Consider the following 20,476-nt stretch of genomic DNA (forward strand, 5'->3'; position numbering starts at 1 on the left):
GATTGTGTGATCATTCATGTTTACCTTCAAGACATCATCCAGCTGAAGAGAGTTGGAAAGATTCAAGGTTGATCAAGACTAAGAACAGAGAGTGATTCAAGTTGATCAACACATAAAGCATAGAAGATGTATTGAGTGGGACATTGTGATCCCATGGTATGGTAAGTATTGTCCATTACACATTGTGTACTAACACATGGTCTACGTGAGAGTTCTATGTGGGGTTAGGTATGTTTCAATGGGTTTGCGTCAACAGGAAGATCCCATAGAACCCATGGAGGATGACATCAAGTGGTGATCGTCATCAAGATTGCCATGTGCAAGTTCAAGTGGAGCATCACAAAGAGATCCTCCTTGAAGCTTGCCGTCCATTGTGGTGTCAATGGACTTGTGAAGATGTGTCGAAGAGTGGCTCTCCCATAGTGGAGTATAGGGGAGCAATCAACTAGTCTTCATCGAGCCAATGCAATCAAGAAATGTGGTCCAACTTGAGAGAGTCAAGATCGTCATCATCTAGCTCAAGTGGCTATGTGCAAGGCAAAGGTTTGCCCTTGATAGGTTTTCTATTTTACCAGTCTCATGGTAGTAGTTGGGAGACCGCGTTGCAGGACCATTTGCCGTACTATCAAGGGGGGATCTCTAGTGAGTAGCTTGATCGTATCGTTCATCGAGAGCTCAAATCATTGCATCCTTGCATCATCTTTATTGGTTCTTGTTTGGTTCTTCCCCTTGTGAGATTTGGAGCTTATTGTCATTTTCATGACAAGCTCGAGTTGATCGAAAACAGAGTTCATGTATGCATCTTTATGATGTTTTCGATATTGGGGTTTTTGCGGTTCTTCTTTCATAGAGGTTTCACATCTCTATACCTTTGGCATTTTTCTACTGCCTCTTCTTACTATAACTAGCTTGAGTTTGCTCATTTCGGAGCTCATACGCACAAGTTATGGCAGTTCTAGTTTTTTCTTGTTGCATCTGCTTTGCTTGGGGCTTCTTGTTGCACCAGTGGTAGTACCGCGGCTGGCAGCGGTAGTACCGCCTGTAACGACACGCAATAGTACCGCTCCAGTACCGCTCGTACTACCGCCTCGATTGGGGGCTCGCATTTCTCGTGTCGGGTCAGCGGTAGCCTAGCGGTGGTCCCTCTGGCATACTACCACTGACCACATATAGACCCAATCGAGGAGCGGCAGTAGGGCGGTAGTACCGCGTAATCCGTACGCGGTAGTACCGCAGCTACCACCGCTGCCACTACCTCTCTTGGCTTCCTTCTCTCCATCTCTCCCCTGTGTGCTCTGTCCCTAGCGGTAGTACCGCTGGGCCAAGCGGCAGTGCCGCTGCGGCCAACGGTAGTACCGCTCACCGGAGTGGTAGTACCGCTAGCTTGAGCGGTAGTACCGCGCGGTGCGGGCTGTGCACGGAGGTAACGGTTGGATTTTTTCCCACCTATAAAAAGGGGTCTTCTTCCCCACTGAACCTTATCCCTTGAGCTCGTGTTCTTCCCCCATTGTTGTCCCTCTTCGAGCTTGCTATCTCTCAATCCCTCCATGGATTCTTGCTAGTTTTGGGGGGGAAAGAGAGAGGAGATCTAGATCTACGTTTCCACCAATCTCTTTCTCCTCTATGTGAGGGGAACCCCTTGGATCTAGATCTTGGAGTTCTTGGTGTTCTCCTTCTTGTTCTTCCTCTCTTTTTCCTCCATAGCTTTCGTTGCTTTGGTGGGATTTGGGGGTGCGGGACTTGGGCACTCCATGTGCACTTGCCATTGCATTTGGTGCATAGGTTTGAGTTCTCCACGGTGATACATGGAAGTTACAAGTTGAGAAGCTTATTACTCTTGGGTGCTTGGTACCCTTGAGCTTTTTCCTCTTGGGTTCTTGGGCGCCCTAGACGGTTGGTGGTGCTTCAGAGCTCAATCATTGTGGTGTAAAGCTCCAGGCAAGCGTCGGGGTCTCCAATTAGGTTGTGGAGATCGCCCCGAGCAATTTGACGGGTACCGGTGACCGCCCCCAAGGGTTACCAAAGTGTACGGGCTCGGTGACCGCCCCCAAGGGTTGCCAAAGTGTACGGGTTCGGTGACCGCCCTCAAAGGTCCCTTAGTGGAATCACAACATCTTGCATTGTGCGAGGGCGTGAGGAGATTACGGTGGCTGTTGGGCATATAACTATTGAGTGTAAACCGCCCAGGAGGGGCCGGGTTATGCTCATGATGATTTACTAGTATTGAAGCCCAGAAAGACATAGAATATGGCGACTTAATAAGAAGGCCCAAAGCCCAAAGGTGGGTTAGGGCCCATAGATGTAAACCTCCATGGGTGTATGACTTGTATTGTAAGATAGGAAAGAGTAGATACCGAGTCGGACACGTTTATGAGCCGGCCGGGATTCTGTGTACCGCGGGGCGTCGACCTGTGTATATAAAGGGACGACCCGCTGGCGGTTCAGGGACAAGAAACAACAGATCGAGAGCCAGGTTAAGCGTATTCGCTCCCTGGTCATCGAAACCCTAGCAATGCCACCTCAAACTGGATTAGGCCTTTACCTTCACCGCAAGGGGCCGAACCAGTATAAACTCCTCGTGTCCTTTGTCCCGTTTAACCCCTTTAAGCTAATCTCGTTGTGATGGCTCCACGACTAGGTCCTTGCACTAGGACATCTGCCGTGACAATCCCACGATAGTTGGCGCCCACCGTGGGGCTATCGCATGATGGTTTCAAGTTTGTAGAGGGCAACTTCGAAGCGATCAAGGGATACGCCATGGGCCGGATGACCAAGAGTCGTCGAGGCAAGCTCTACATCGACGACGCAGGCTGGGGCCCTGAGGCTGGCTAAATTGAGTACGGGTATCGGGTCCCCTTTGGCGGAACTCACGTCTTCATCGGCAAGATCGGCGAACCGGGCCCTGAGCCGGACGTCTGCGCCGACATCATCGAGACGGCTCAGCGTGCGAGACCCGCCTGGGTTCGGCCCGCCATGAATCGTGCCTTTGTGGGATTCATCCATGGAGCGGAATCTGAGGATAGAACGACATCTGGTGGTGAGACGGTTGTTTACTCCGATGGTGAGTCGTCCACCGGTGAGACCGAGTCATTGTATCAACCGCAAGACATCCGGCTTGGGGGCTGTTCCGATGGTGACAGTATTTCGGACCCCTGCGAGCCGCCGAACCGGGTTGCAATCTTCATGGCCGGTACACAACCCGTGCAACACTCATCGACTGCAGCAGAGCTGATTTCCGGATCAGCGGCGGCAACGGCTACTGGGACAGGAGGCCCTGTGCGCCCGCCGGCTCAGGTCTTAACTGACTTGCTGGATAAGCTGACAGTGTTGTTAACAACCGTGGTTAACCCAGTGGATCAGGATCAGCATAATGCGGCGGTCGCAAAATTGTGTGATGAGATAGCACAGGCCAAGGAGGAGCTGAACACAGAAAACATGAGGATGGCTGAGGAGCGGGCTGCTTTGGATGCTCAGGCACAACGGATTCAGTCGGAGTCTTACCGGCTCATGCTAGATCAGAACGCTTCAAACAAAGTCATGAGGAGGAGGCATCAGACTCGTCTGCCCCCGGTTTACGAGGCAAGAAACCTCTTTAACATGCCAGGAGCAGGAAACAGTAACCCGGCAGTGGTAAACCGGGTTGAAGCACCTGGGACGGGTACGCCGGTTCAGCCGTGCACGACGGACCCGCCTCGTCAGAACACTAACCCGCCACAGCACGTGCCGACGCCACCGGGTCATTACTCTAACCCTTTGGATAACATGATTGCTGCAGCATCACGATTGGCGGCTCTCCCGGTTGAAGGTGAGTCTCCGACGGCGGTTGAAACACGGAGGGCTAGAAAGCTCCTTCATACAACACCGGTTCAGCAGCAGGCTTATTCTTACAGTCGTGACAGGATTCATTCCACCCCTCGCCCGAGCCGGAGTTACAGCAGGCATATCGATGAGCCGGATGTGTCAAGCAGTGGACGGAACCATAACCCGCCTTGTGGACATAACCCGGCTGGTGGTGGCGCTGATGCTCAGAACGTAGTGGATCAAGGTAGAGCACGTCGAGAGGCCGAGCTAGCGGCGCAGTATGCGGCCCGTCAACCTACCCCGGTTCATCCGACAACTTTGGTGGAGCCAAGTGTAACCTTTAGAAATTTGGGCGTGCCATGTTTAGTGCCGGCTCTACGTAATGAGCGTCTGCCCAAGGATTTCAAGGGTCCTCGCAAGGTGCCTAACTATACAGCCGATTTACCTCCTGAAGCATGGATTGAGAGTTATGAGATGGCCATGGAATTGCTAGATGTTAGTGATGCCGCGTGTGCTAAATATTTCCCCCTGATGCTGGAGGGGACGGCCCGCACTTGGTTGAAGGGTCTCCCAGCCAACTCCACTGGGTCATCGGCGAGTTAAAAGCCCGGTTTATCCAAAATTTCAAGGATACATGCAAGCAGCCCATGTCAATTGTGGATTTAGCCTCCTGTGTCCAAGAAGAAGGTGAGTCGACAACTCATTGGGTACGTCGGGTCTCGACAATCCTGCACTCGTCGGATCACATCAATGCCGATTCAACAGTCTTAATGTTGGAAAGCAATTGTCGTTTCACGCCCCTGAAGAAGAAATTGGGACGGCTCAAATGCCACTGCAATGATATGGGGACACTCATGGCGGCTCTGGTTAAGTACGCTGACTCTGATGGTACCAAGGACCCCGAGTCTGATGATGAGAAGCCGAGAAAGGGAAAGAAGAGCAGCGGCACCAAACGGCAGCAGCATAACCCGGCAAATCAGGGAGGTAACGGTAAGCGCAAGGCTGATAATAGTTTGGACTTTGTGGCTAACACCAACTCACAGAATAATGGCCAGCGCCGTAAAGGTAAACCGCCCCCACGGACCGGAGGATCAGGATTTAACCTTGAGCAGATGTTGAATCAGCCTTGCCCAAGGCATGGTACACGAGAAAGGCCATCTGGCCACCTCTGGAAGGATTGCTTCATTACGAAGGAGTACAAGAATTCTAATCTTTTTCAAGACAATCATGGGTCGGGTGGTGGCTCAGGATCCAGCTCTCATGGACCGGGTTATGGCGGAGGCGGTTCTAGCTCTAGGTTCCAAGGTAATCAAGGCAATCAGGGCAATCAGGGCGGCTACCATCAACAGTCATGTCAGGGGAATCAGCAGCAGCAATCTGGGTATCAGAGTAACCCAAAGCAGTTGAATAGTGGGCAGTACCACGTCTTCACCACAAGTTTATGCAAACGGGATCAGAAGCTTCATAAGAGGGCGGTGAACGCTGTTGAGCCGGCAGTCCCCCATTACTTGCGCTGGTCTGAGCAGCCCATCGTGTGGATTCAGGAAGATCACCCGCCCGGGTTGATAATCCGGGTCACCTGGCATTGGTGGTCACACCTTAGGTCGGAGGGTATAAATTCACCAAAGTACTCATGGACGGAGGGAGCAGCATCAATGTCCTTTATTACGAAACTTTCCGTCGCATGGGGTTGATAGATAAAAATCTTAAACCATCGAACACTGTCTTCCATGGTGTGGTGCCTGGTAAATCAGCGTACCCGGTTGGTAAGATAGCTCTGGAACTCACTTTTGGAGATGATCATGACTCTAGGTCGGAGAGATTGACCTTTGAAGTGGTGAAAATCAAGAGCCCTTATCATGCTCTATTTGGACGGCCGGCTTATGCTAAGTTCATGGCCCGGCCTTGTTATGTTTACCTGCAGCTCAAGATACCGAGTCACAAGGGAACCGTCACGGTACATGGGAGCCGAAAGATAGCTTTGGAATGCGAAGAAGGTGATGCCGCTTATGCTGAGTCGGTTTGTGCAACGGAGGAGTTAAAATTTTACAAGGACAATGTTGATCCGGTAGATATGACATCTTTGAAAAAACCAACTACAAAGCATGATCTGGTCCTGAAGTTTAAATCGGCAGATGATACCAAGCTGGTTGATTTTCTTCCTGGCGATTCATCCAAGCAGTTCAGTATCATTGCTAATCTGGATCCGAAATAGGAAAGCGCGCTCATCGAGTTCATCCGTGAGAATCGGGACATCTTTGCATGGAAACCTTCTGACATGCTAGGTGTACCGAGGGAACACGCTGAGCACACTCTCAATATTGATCCCAAGTTTAAACCGGTCAAGCAGTTTCTTCGTCGTTTTAATGAGGAAAGGCGTAAGGCCATCGATGAGGAGGTAGCCCGGCTCTTGGCGGCTGGGTTTATTGTTGAGGTTTTTCATCCTGAGTGGCTAGCTAACCCGGTGCTGGTACTTAAGAAGAACGGCACTTGGCGTATGTGTGTGGACTACACGGACTTAAACAAGGCTTGTTCGGCTGACCCTTTTGCTCTCCCTTGTATTGATCAGATTATTGATGCTACGGCGGGTTGTGAGCTTTTGAGTTTTTTGGATGCTTATTCTGGTTATCATCAGATCAAGATGGCAGTTAAGGACCAGGAGAAGACAGCTTTCATAACTCCCTTTGGAGCCTTCTGCTATGTGTCTATGCCTTTTGGGCTCAAGAGTGCCCAGGCGACTTACCAGCGATGTGTGCAGAATTGCCTCCATAATCAGATTGGGCACAATGTTCATGCTTATGTTGATGATATCATGGTGAAATCTAGAAAGAAGGAAACGTTGATAGACGATTTGAAGGAAACCTTTGATAATCTCTGGGTTTATAAGATGATGCTTAACCCGGCCAAGTGTGTTTTTGGTGTACCGGCAGGCAAGCTCTTGGGTTTTCTGGTATCTAACAGGGGAATTGAAGCTAATCCAGAGAAGATCAGAGCCATTACTTCTCTGGCTAAACCGGCGTGTGTCAATGATGTGCAACATCTGGCGGGTCATATTGCGGCGTTAAGCCGGTTCATAAGCCGGTTGGGAGAGAAGGCTATCCCTCTGTATCAGATGATGAAAAAGACAGATAATTTTGTTTGGAGTGATGCCGCTAATGCAGCATTTGAGGACTTGAAGAAGCAGCTGGCTGAGCCACCTGTTCTAGCTGCTCCTGCTGATAAAGAGCCATTGTTGTTGTACGTGGCTGCTAATGCCCGGGCTGTCAGCGTGGCTATTATGGTGGAACGAAAGGAGGCAGGCAAGGAATATCCGGTTCAAAGGCCGGTTTACTACGTCAGCGAGGTGCTTATTGAGTCCAAGCAAAGATATCCGCACTGGCAGAAACTTATATATGGGGTGTTCATGGCTAGTCGGAAGCTTAAGCAATATTTTTTGGGTCATCCCATCACTGTGGTTAGTTCTACTCCTTTAGGGGATATTATTCAGAACAGAGAAGCCACAGGTCGGATAGCCAAGTGGGCCATTGAGCTTGGTCCTGATGGTTTGAAATATATGCCTCGCACGGCCATCAAGTCTCAGGCACTGGTGGATTTCATCAATGACTGGACAGAGCTGCAGATGCTCAAGGAAAAGCTAGATAACACGTATTGGACTATTCACTTTGATGGGTCCAGGCAATTGGAGGGCTCGGGGGCTGGAGTTGTGCTCGCTTCCCCTCGAGGTGATAAATTTTGTTATGTTCTCCGTTTGATGTTCCCTTGCACTAACAATGCAGCTGAATATGAGGCCTTGCTCCACGGTCTTTAGATGGCTAAGGAGATGAACCTAAGCCGGGTAAGGTGCTTTGGTGACTCAGATTTGGTGGCTCAACAAGTCTCTGGTACTTGGGATTCTAAGGATCCACTCATGGCGGCTTATCGACGGGAGGTGGACGTTATTGCTGGTCACTTCAAGAGTTATCAAGTTGAGCATATTGATCGGAGAAAAAATGAAGCGGCTGATGCCTTAAGCCGGTAGGGATCTCAACGTAAACCGGTGCCGCCTAACGTTTTCCTTGATGTTTTGCATAACCCGTCGGTCAGGTTACCTACAGAGGAGGATTTAGCTATCCCTGACCCGGAAGCTCAGTTGGTGGCGGCTCTTCATGTCATTCCTGATTGGACAGTTCCATATTTGGCTTATATGACCCGGGGCGAGTTACCTGAGGATGAAACCTTAGCCAGGCAGATAACCCGGCGGTCTAAGTCAATGACGATTGTCAATGGAGAGCTGCATCACTGCAGTGTTACAGGGGCTTTTCAATGTTGTGTTTCTCCAGAGGAGGGCCGTGAGATCTTGCGTGAGATTCATGAAGGAGACTGTGGTCATCATGCCGGTTCAAAGTCTCTTGTGGCCAAGGCTTTTAGTCATGGATTTTATTGGCTGACGGCTCATGCTGATGCTGAGGATCTGGTCAGTAAATGCGACGGATGTCAGAAATTTTCACGACGAGCTCGTGTACCGGCTCAAGAATTGAGGATGATTCCAATTACTTGGCTGTTTGCAGTTTGGGGGCTTGATATGGTTGGACCTTTTAAGAGGTCCAAGGATAAGAAGACCTACCTTTTGGTGGCGGTTGATAAGTTTACTAAGTGGGTAGAGGCAGAGCCGGTTAGTAAGTGTGATGCATCAACGATGGTTCAATTCATGAAGAAGGTGATCTTCCGTTTTGGCGTTCCACACAGCATTATAGCAGACAATGGCACTAATCTCTCCAAGGGTGCTATGAAAGAATTTTGTCAACGTGAGCATATCAGGCTTGATGTGTCGTCAGTGGCTCACCCCCAATCCAATGGTCAAGCTGAGAGAGCCAATCAAGAGATCCTGAGAGGCATCAAGCCCCGGCTTATGGTTCCCTTACAGAGGACGTAGGGTTGTTGGGCGGAGGAGTTACCTTCCGTGTTATGGAGCATTAATACCACCCCCAACAGATCTACGGGTTACACGCCTTTTTCATGGTTTACGGAGCAGATGCAGTTCTCCCTAGTGACATCCGTCATGACTCACCTCGTGTGGCGGCTTATGTTGAAGCGGACAACGAAAAAGCACGTCAGGAAGCACTTGACTTGTTGGATGCGGAGCGTGACATCGCAGCGGCTCGTTCGGCGATTTACTAGCAAGATCTGCGCCGTTACCACAGCCGCCGGGTTAAAACCAGAACTTTCCATGAAGGCGATCTGGTGCTCCGGCTTATCCAGGATCAGACTAATATGCACAAGTTATCCCCACCTTGTGAAGGACCTTTTGTGGTCAGTAAGAATCTCAAGAATGGGTCCTACTACCTTATCGATGTTTGAGAGCACAAAGATTCACGTAAGTCGGAGGAGGAGACCCACCGGCCGTGGAATATTGCTCATCTTCGGCCCTACTATACCTGAGCCACTGGCTCTTCTGATGTACATATTTTGACAATGTATATATTATGATCAATATAATAAAACTGGCATCCCTGTTAAAGCAGGGCCTCTATCGTTCTCTTTAAATAGCGAGTTTTTGGTCACTTGGGGGCTTCTGCTTTATATAGCAAAGTTTTGATTACCCTTAGATACGGCTTATAGGCCACACACATAAAAAAATTTGGGGGCTTGCTACCCAGGTTAAAGGGACCAAAGAGAGTCTATTGCAAAAGTACAACTCACACATAGGTACCCCATAAGCACAGCTCAAAATATTGCTTGGGGGCTCTTTGTTCAAAAGAACAAAGAGTTTTTATAACCCTTGTAATAGGCTTGGAAGCCAGGTGTATTCACCTAAAACCCCGGGCTATCCTGCCTTTTTTAAGTCTGCCACTCCCCCCAGGTAATCTTGGAACGACCCACCGTACTTTTGGCAAGTCAATCTTATACAGACCCTGAACTTGTCAAAGTTAAAACGACAATTGGTTGTGTGAGGTCCGGCTTACAAGGTTTGTATAAAGGTTTAACTCAGTGGTTGTGCGGCCCATGAAAGCACTTGAGTTTTAGGCCTGGCCGCCTATGAAAGCCTTGATTTTTTGTGGTTTAATTTGAACATTTTTTGAGGTTTTTCTCATGTGACATAGTCATACATGGTTAAAACGCCAATGAGGGTTGTGATGCCTTATGGTTCATACATGAAACTACCCGGTGTTTATTAACCCGGCCTGGCTTTCGACTATAAGTCGCCAGTATGAGATACGATAATATCCGGTGTTTATTAACCGGCCTGGCTTTGTTCATAAGCCGGCAATATATGACAATTACCAGTGCTCAAACTTTGGGTTGTCACCCTTATTACACTGGCTTGGTAAACCAACAATGTGATCGAATATCACAGGTATGATATATTTTTTATTATGTATGGTTATCCTTAAAAGTCCAGCCTTGGTTATAAACTATGTTAATTTCCCATGGCTTTATATCGGGTATTATAACCCGTCCAGCGGTAAACTATCAGGACAATTTTTAATCTATTGTATGCAGGAACAGATTCAAATTACTAATATCATAAGCACACATGGCATATCTTAACATGGCGAATCATTAGTGTCATGCAAAGCAATATATGCGCGATGGCATAGCAGATCAAGAGTTTAAGCTAGCCTATTACAAGGCGTTCTGTGCCCAAAAGAATACTTGTTTTAACAAGTCTTGCAGAAAGCAGATGTTCAGCCAACCTCTGGTTTATGAATCTTGGGCTGGTGGACTTGAAGGTTGTGGATCATCCAGCTCCGGTTCAGCTTCCTCTTCTCTACCCAGTGGCTGGAAGTCAATGGTTGTCCAGTTGATCCCAGTTAAGGCTTTGAATACAGCTTCATCACTTATAAGTGTGGAGGGATCAACATCAGGGGCATAAGTATGCTTACGGATTGGAGGAATAAGACTTGGAGTATCATAAGTTGGCGCCTTAACTCTCTTGTTGTTGGCATCATAAATCAACTGATAATGTGAAAGATCGGTCTCTTCAGCCAATTTGCTAGCCAATGGGCGCATTTCCATTGTCAGGGCTCCGAGGTCATCAGTATTAAAGTCTGACCCGTCCTCCTTTATGCTCGGGTAGCCGTTTCCCAAATCAGCCAGATCAAGATAAGATATCCATGCTTTGTCCCGAGTTAGTGTAGTAAGAGCACCCGCCCTGGCAGCTGATTTCTTTAGTTCTTCAAACTGGGCAGACATCATCACCAGCCTTTCCAACGTCTCCTTGATCAAGGTTGGGGGTGGTTTGTTATGCGAAGCTGTGCAGATAACCCGTTGTACGCCAGTATATAACTGCTCTATAAGTGTATAGGCAGCTTTTAGTTTTTGACGCATATCTGAGCCAAGATGAGCAATGTGGGTTCCTGCATCATCAAAAACGTTTGTAAACCGGCAGTTTATTAGATAATATATGTTTAAAGCTTATGAAGAAGATATTTACCAAAAATAGCAGCAGTCATGGCATTTATTTGCTGTTTCAAGCCAGTCAGCTCCTTCGTTACCGGATTAAGGGCCGCTTCAGCATCCTCAGCCCTCTTTAGCAGAGTTGTCTTTTCTGTATCCCAGCCTGCCCGCTCGTTTTTGAAGCTTTCCTTCAGTTTTTCCATTGCTGCTAAGGCACCGGTCAGTTTATCCTTGGCCTTGGAAGTCTCTGCTTGTTGCGACTTAATATTTTCTTGAAGGTCGGCGATTTGGGATTCCTTCTTGCTAAGCTTAGCCTGCAAGAAGACAAACAACTTATGAGATGATAGTGCATATTCAAAGTCCCAAGCTCAATACAAGTATTATTCTTGGCACTTGGGGGCTAATGTCTATTGCTTCTTATCAAAAAATTTACAAGTCCCAAGCTCAATACAAGTATTATTCTTGGCACTTGGGGGCTAATGCATGTTTGTTCCAGTTAAAAGCTATGGATTTTTCTTCAACTATCAGCTCGGTGGTCAACCGGTTTACAAAAAGTTCTAAACAGAAATTTTGAAGCCGGTTTACAGCATCAATAGTCCCAACTGAACATATTTGTTAAGTCGGCTCTTAGGGGCTACTGATACGTCTCCAACGTATCTATAATTTTTTATTGTTCCATGCTATTGTATATTATGTTATTGGATGTTAACGGGCTTATTTATACACTTTTATATTATTTTTGGGACTAACCTATTAACCCAAGGCCCAGTGCAAATTGTTGTTTTTAAGAACAAACGTGATCCAGAGGACTTGGAGTGGACGTCAAAAAATAAACGAGGAGGCCACGAGGCAGGGAAGCGCGCCTGCCCCCCTGGGCGCGCCCCCACCCTCATGGGCCCCTCGTGGCTCCACCGGCCTACTTCTTCCTCCTATATATACCTACGTACCCCGAAACCATCCAGGAGCACCACGAAACCCTATTTCCACCACCGCAACCTTCTGTACCCGTGAGATCCCATATTGGGGCCTTTTCCGGCGCTCCGCCGGAGGGGGAATCGATGACGGAGGGCTTCTACATCAACACCATAGCCTCTCCGATGATGTGTAAGTAGTTTACCACAGACCTTCGGGTCCATAGTTATTAGCTAGATGGCTTCTTCTCTCTCTCTTTGGATCTCAATACAAAGTTCTCCTCGATCTTCTTGGAGATCTATTCGATGTAACTCTTTCTGCGGTGTGTTTGTCGAGATCCGATGAATTGTGGGTTTATGATCAAGATTATCTATGAACAATATTTGAATCTTCTCTGAATTCTTTTATGTATGATTGGTTATCTTTGCAAGTCTCTTCGAATTATCGATTTGGTTTAGCCTACTAGATTGATCTTTCTTGCAATGGGAGAAGTGCTTACCTTTGGGTTCAATCTTGCGTTGCTCAATCCCACTGACAGTGGGGGAAACGACACGTATTGTATTGTTGCCATCGAGGATAAAAAGATGGGGTTATATCATATTGTTTGAGTTTATCCCTCTACATCATGTCATCTTGCCTAATGTGTTAATCTGTTCTTATGAACTTAATACTCTAGATGCATTCTGGATAGCGGTCGATGTGTGGAGTAATAGTAGTAGATGCAGGCAGGAGTCGGTCTACTTGTCACGGACGTGATGCCTATATACATGATCATGCCTAGATATTCTCATAATTATGCACTTTTCTATCAATTGCTCGACAGTAATTTGTTCACCCACCGTAATACTTATGCTATCTTGAGAGAAGCCACTAGTGAAACCAATGGCCCCCGGGTCTATTCTGCATCATATAAGTTTCCAATCTATTTTTACTTTGCAATCTTTACTTTTAATCTTTATCATAAAAATACCAAAAATATTATCTTATCATCTCTATCGGATCTCACTTTTGCAAGTGGTCGTGAAGGGATTGACAACCCCTTTATCGCGTTGGTTGCAAGGTTCTTATTTGTTTGTGTAGGTACGAGGGACTTGCGTGTGGCCTCCTACTGGATTGATACCTTGGTTCTCAAAAACTGAGGGAAATACTTATGCTACTTTGCTGCATCACCCTTTCCTCTTCAAGGGAAAACCAACTCATTCTCAAGAGGTAGCAAGAAGGATTTCTGGCGCCGTTGCCGGGGAGTCTACGCACAAGTCAAGACATAGCAAGTACCCATCACAAACTCTTATCCCTCGCATTACATTATTTGCCATTTGCCTCTTGTTTTCCTCTCCCCCACTTCACCCTTGCCGTTTTATTCGCCCATCTTCTATTCGTCTTTTCGTTTGCCTTGATGTCTTACTTGGCTCGTTTGCTCGTTTGGTTGGAATAATTGTGTATTTATTGCTAAACAGAGAACCTAAGATCTATGGATCCTCATCCGCTTGCTAATCTTTTTAAGAGATCCAATTATGATGAACCAATTTCTAGTGATTTGAGTGCACTAGATTATCTTTATGAGGTTTTGCTTGAAATTCGTGAATCTGAAAATTGTGATGAAGAAATTTATGAAGAGATTCACGATAGCTCCTTGAATAAAAAGTATGATTGCAATGATTTTACTATAAATTATCTTGAAGTCAATTGTGCTAATAATATGAAAAACCCTAAGCTTGGGGATGCTAGTTTTGCTATGTCTACTACTTGTTGCAATGATCATGATTGGGGTGATTCTTCTTATGATCTTGAAAATTTATTTAAGCCCCATGATGAATATGAGATTGATAATAGTGTTTGCAATAATATTGAAAGTGGGTTTGGAGGAATGTCAACTTTAGATCCCACATATTTGGAGAATGTTCAATCTTATGGTATTTTTGATAAAAGTGGGTTTGGAGAGGTCATGACTTTAGTTAATGATAATCCCACTATTTTGGAAGAGTGTCAACTTCGCATGCATGTGGATCGTGTTGAGTATATGTTATGTGATAGCTATTTTGTTGAATTTGCCTATGATCCTACATGTAATTATTATGAGAGAGGAAAATATGGTTGTAGAAATTTTCATGTTACTAAATTACCTCTCGTCATGTTGAGATTGCTATCGTCTCTTTCTTCTTCCTTGCATATGCTAATTTTTTCTTGCTATGATAATTTGTTTTCTTATAAAATGCATATTCATAGGAAGTATGTTAGACTTATATGTGTTTGTCACATGCTATATGATGCTCCTTTTGTGCTTCAATTCTTGTCTTTCATGTGAGCATCATTAAAATTATCAATGCCTAGCTAAAAGGCTTTAAAGAAAAGTGCTTGTTGGGAGACAACCCAATATATTTTATTTCTGTTTTTGAATAAATAATCCATATAGCTTCTGTTTAGATGTGGTTTTATGTTTTAATTAGTGTTTGTGCCAAGTAAAACCTTTGGGAAGACTTGGGTGAAGTCTTTTTTATCTTGCTGTAAAAAACAGAAACTTTAGCGCTCAGGAGATTAGCTACAACTTTTTACTGGAGAGTGATATTTAGTTGATTCTTTTTGAAGATGATTAATAGATAAATTCCTCACGTCAATAAATTTATTTTAGAATTTTTGGAGTTCCAGAAGTATGCGGTTGATACACATTACTACAGACTGTTCTATTTTTGACAGATTCTGTTTTTCGTGTGTTGTTTGCTTATTTTGATGAATCTATGGCTAGTAATGGAGTTTATGAACCATAGAGAAGTTGGAATACAGTAGGCTTAACACCAATATAAATAAATAATGAGTTCATTACAGTACCTTAAAGTGGTGTTTTGTTTTCTTTCGCTAAGGGAGCTCACGAGATTTTCTGTTAAGTTTTTTGTTGTGAAGTTTTCAAGTTTTGGGTAAAGATTTGATGGATTATGGAACAAGGAGTGGCAAGAGCCTAAGCTTGGGGGTTCCCAAGGAACCCCAAGGTAAAATCCAAGGACAACCAAAAATCCTAAGCTTGGGGATTCCCCGGAAGGCATCCCCTCTTTTGTCTTCGTCCATCTATAACTTTACTTGGAGCTATATTTTTATTCACCACATGATATGTGTTTTGCTTGGAGCGTCTTGTATGATTTGAGTCTTTACTTTTTAGTTCACCACAATCATCCTTGCTGTACACACCTTTTGGTAGAGACACACATTAATCGGAATTTATTAGAATACTCTATGTGCTTCACTTATATCTTTTGAGCTAAACAATTTTGCTCTAGTGCTTCACTTATATCTTTTAGAGCACGGTGGTGGTTTTATTTTATAGAAATTATTGATCTCTCAGACTTCACTTATATTATTTTGAGAGTCCTTTAGAACAGCATGGTAATTTGCTTTGGTTATAAAATTAGTCCTGATATGATAGGCATCCAAGATGGATATAATAAAAACTTCCATATAACTGCATTGAATACTAGGATAAGTTTGATACTTGATGATTGTTTTGAGATATGGAGATAGTGATATTAAGGTTGTGCTTGTTGAGTAGTTGTGAATTTGAGAAATACTTGTGTTGAAGTTTGCAAGTCCTGTAGCATGCACGTATGGTAAACGTTGTGTAACAAATTTGAAACATGAGGTGTTCTTTGATTGTCATCCTTATGAGTGGCGGTCGGGGACGAGCGGTGGTCTTTTCCTACCAATCTATCCCCATAGGAGCATGCGCGTACTGCTTGGTTTTTGATGACTTGTAGATTTTTGCAATAAGTATGTAGTTCTTTATGACTAATGTTGAGTCCATGGATTATACGCACTCTCAACCTTCCATCATTGCTAGCCTCTTCGGTACCGTGCATTGCCCTTTCTCACCTTGAGAGTTGGTGCAAACTTCTCCGGTGCATCCAAACCCCGTGATACGATACGCTCTATCACACATAAACCTCCTTATATCTTCCTCAAAACAGCCACCATACCTGCCTATTATGGCATTTCCATAGCCATTCCGAGATATATTGCCATGCAACTTTCCACCGTTCCGTTTATTATGACACGCTTCATCATTGTCATATTGCCTTGCATGATCATGTAGTTGACATCGTATTTGTGGCAAAGCCACCATGCATATTATTTCATACATGTCACTCTTGATTCATTGCCCATCCCGGTACACTGTCAGAGGCATTCATATAGAGTCATATTTTGTTCTAACTATCGAGTTGTAATCATTGAGTTGTAAATAAATAGAAGTGTGATGATCATCATTAATAGAGCATTGTCCCAAAAAAGAGAGAAAGGCCAAAAAAAGTCCCAAAAAAGGGGAAAAAGATAAATAAAAAGGGACAATGCTACTATCCTTTTTCCACACTTGTGCTTCAAAGTAGCACCATGATCTTTATGATAGAGAGTCTCTTGTTTTGTCACTTTCATATACTAGTGGGAATTTTTGATTATAGAACTTGGCTTGTATATTCCAACGATGGGCTTCCTCAAATGCCCTAGGTCTTCGTGAGCAAGCAAGTTGGATGCACACCCACTTAGTTTATTTTGTTGAGCTTTCATACATTTATAGCTCCAGTGATCTATTGCATGGCAATCCCTACTCCTTGCATTGACATCAATTGATGGGCATCTCCCTAGCCCGTTGATTAGCCGCGTCAATGTGAGACTTTCTCATTTTTTGTCTTCTCCACACAAACCCCATCATTATATTCTATTCCACCCATAGTGCTATATCCATGGCTCACGCTCATGTATTGCGTGAAAGTTGAAAAAAGTTTGAGATTACTAAAGTATGAAACAATTGTTGGGCTTGTCATCGGGATTGTGCACAATGAGAGCATCTTGTGTGATGAAAATGAAGCATGGCCAAACTATATGATTTTGTAGGGATGAGCTTTCTTTGGCTATGTTATTTTGAGAAGACATAATTGCTTGGTTAGTATGCTTGAAGTATTATTATTCTTATGTCAATATTAAACATTTATCTTGAATCTTTTGGATCTGAACATTCATGCCACAATAAAGAAAATTACATTGAGAAATATGCTAGGTAGCATTCCACATCAAAAATTCTGTTTTTATCATTTACATACTCGAGGACGAGTAGGAATTAAGCTTGGGGATGCTTGATACGTCTCCAACGTATCTATAATTTTTGATTGTTCCATGCTATTATATATATTCTGTTATTGGATGTTAATGGGCTTATTTATACACTTTTATATTATTCTTGGGACTAACCTATTAACCTAAGGCCTAGTGCAAATTGCTATTTTTTTTGCCTATTTCAGTGTTTCGCAGAAAAGGAATATCAAACAGAGTCCAAACGGAATGAAACCTTCGGGAGCGTGATTTTCGGAACAAACGTGATCCAGAGGACTTGGAGTGGACATCAAGAAATCAACAAGGAGGCCACAAGGCAGGGAGGTGCGCCTACCCCCCTGGGCGCGCCCCCACCCTCATGGGCCCCTCGTGGCTCCACTGACCTACTTCTTCCTGCTATATATACCTACGTACCCCGAAACCATCCAGGAGCACCACGAAACCCTATTTCCACCGCCGCAACCTTCTGTACCCATGAGATCTCATCTTGGGGCCTTTTCCGGCGCTTCGCCGGAGGGGGAATCGATCACGGAGGGCTTCTACATCAACATCATAGCCTCTCCAATGATGTGTGAGTAGTTTACCACAGACCTTTGGGTCCATAGTTTTTAGCTAGATGGCTTCTTCTCTCTCTTTGGATCTCAATACAAAGTTCTCCTCGATCTTCTTGGAGATCTATTCGATGTAACTCTTTTTGCGTTGTGTTTGTCGAGATCCGATGAATTGTGGGTTTATGATCAAGATTATCTATGAACAATATTTGAATCTTCTCTGAATTAGTTTATGTATGATTGGTTATCTTTGCAAGTCTCTTCGAATTGTTAGTTTGGTTTGGCCTAGTAGATTGATCTTTCTTGCAATGGGAGAAGTGCTTAGCTTTGGGTTCAATCTTGCGTTGCTCGATCCCAGTAACAGTAGGGGAAACGACACGCATTGTATTGTTGCCATCGAGGATAAAAAGATGGGGTTTATATCATATTGTTTGAGTTTATTCCTCTACATCATGTCATCTTGCCTAATGCGTTACTCTGTTCTTATGAACTTAATACTCTAGATGCATGCTGGATAGCGGTCGATGTGTGGAGTAATAGTAGTAGATGCTGGCAGGAGTCGGTCTACTTGTCACGGGCGTGATGCCTATATACATGATCATGCCTAGATATTCTCATAATTATGCACTTTTCTATCAATTGCTCGACAGTAATTTGTTCACCCACCGTAATACTTATGCTATCTTGAGAGAAGCCACTAGTGAAACCTAAGGGCCCCCTACTGGATTGATACCTTGGTTCTCAAAAACTGGGGGAAATACTTACGCTACTTTGCTGCATCACCCTTTCCTCTTTAAGGGAAAAGCAACGCATGCTCAAGAGGTAGCAGCTACACATGCAAAATTGAAAAGTTGTTATTCTAAAGTCCCGGTTCATCTTGAAAGTATAAAACGGCCCTTGGGGGCTACTGGAGTTGATCTATAGGGTTCTTGGAAGTTTACAGAACATTCTATTCTTTTATGTCCAATAAACTTGGCGGCTAAGGGAAGAATATTCATACAGAGTTAGCAGCATTTACCTCATATCGATCATTCATTATATTCAGTAAACCGGCTTCATAATCACGGCTTGTGTACAAACGGTTTAAAAACCCAGAATGAATACCTTGGGCGCTGAGGTGGCCATAGCTTTCCAAGTCTGCCTTCCACTTGCCCTTGTCAACAGCAGAGATTTCTTCTTTGGCACTGTGTTTTGACAGAGCAATGGGGTTGCCAAGGGTTGTGTAACCAAAGCCAGTAACCACAACGTCGTCAGCTTTGTCATCGGCAGCTTTAGTTGGGCTTGGTAGTTTATCAGCATGAATCATCGGATCAACTTCCATATGTTCAGCTAAGATTTCATGATCTTGCGGTGGCGGATCATCAAGAATAGCTTCAGTATTTGGATTAGACTATTCTGGGGTCTGTTCTGGATCAGTTGGAATGTTGTCTTCAGCCGGTTTATTCACTTTGGCCCTTTTACTAGCTCTAGCTTGGGCCCTGAAAATAATAAGTGTAGATCAGGTCAGTATAAAGATCAAGTATAAGATATGAAGGGTCAGTTAAATATGCTCACCCAGGAACCGTTTCGAGGGTTGGAATTTGCGTTCCTATTGACTCGCTAGAGGAAGAATGGGAAGTTCCCTGATAATTTGAATCATACAGATTAAGAGGTTGTCGGAAATAACCCGCCTTGGGATAATGTGTGTCAGAAGTATAAGAGACCTCTGGGCGGCGTTTACGAACCGGCGTGTTCGGTAAACCGGAGGAAGTTACCACCTGGCCGCTATGCCGGGTTGTGCGGCGAGCTTCGTGTTGTTGTTTCTTCAAAAGAAAGTTTGGATCCAAGTGAGCTAGAGGGTGAGAAAATCTTACTTTCCGGTTTGCTTGATGGGTTTTCGGAGTTGGCAGAGGTTCTGAGCATGAGGAAAAAATAATTACCTCTGCGTCACCAGCATGGCTAGCCTGTGCATCATCCTGATAATAGTCATTGTCAATGAGATGTATGAAAAAGGAGCCAAGTGAATCAAGTTCTACCTCGGACTCATGATTATCATCGTCATCGTCAATATTTAATTCGGTGGACTCGGCGGTTTTCTTCTTGGCGGGCTTCTAGGTGACCTTGGTCTTGGGGCGAGTTGTTTTGGTCGGTTTATCCTGCGGTTTCCTCTTCCAGAATAGATCATCACCCTGTTAAAAGTTGAAAAGTTCATAAGGGAGTATTAAAAATATGGATTAAGCAGGAGTTGGGCAATTCTTACAGCTGGCGGTTTATTTGAAGCGCAGAAAGGACTAAGTCCTGTTTTGCTACACTCAGCCACCGGTATATCCAACATTTTCTTGACGGCTTCAGTAACTTCAGCGTCAGTCAGCTGAATATTAATGTGGCATTGAGGGCCTTTCACGTCCCCTGTGTATTCACACATTAAACCGGGGCGACGGCTTAAAGGCAAAATACTGCAAGACACCCAGCAACGGACAAAGTCAACGCGTGTTAAACCGTTCGCCACAAAGGCTCTGAGCTTTGAAAGCTATGGTGCATACTTGGCCCATTCCTTTGCACTGGGTCTTTGGGGGAGTGGATGTGTACTGGTAAGTGATACGTCTCCAACGTATCTATAATTTATGAAGTATTCATGCTATTATATTATCCATCTTGGATGTTTTATGGGCTTTACTATGCACTTTTATATTACTTTTGGGACAAACCTATTGACCCAGAGCCCAGTGCCAGTTTCTGTTTTTTTCCTTGTTTCAGTGTTTCGC

At 44.8% G+C, this 20,476-nt stretch overlaps 1 pseudogene; it reads right to left on the reverse strand.

Moving 5' to 3' along the window:
* LOC141027025 (uncharacterized) overlaps positions 1-19,053 on the reverse strand; it is a 142,371-nt pseudogene extending 123,318 nt beyond the window's left edge.
* Positions 19,054-20,476: the final 1,423 nt, after the last annotated feature.

Source organism: Aegilops tauschii, chromosome 7 (assembly GCF_002575655.3).
Source record: "Aegilops tauschii subsp. strangulata cultivar AL8/78 chromosome 7, Aet v6.0, whole genome shotgun sequence".
In the NCBI taxonomy this organism is placed as follows: Eukaryota; Viridiplantae; Streptophyta; class Magnoliopsida; order Poales; family Poaceae; genus Aegilops; species Aegilops tauschii.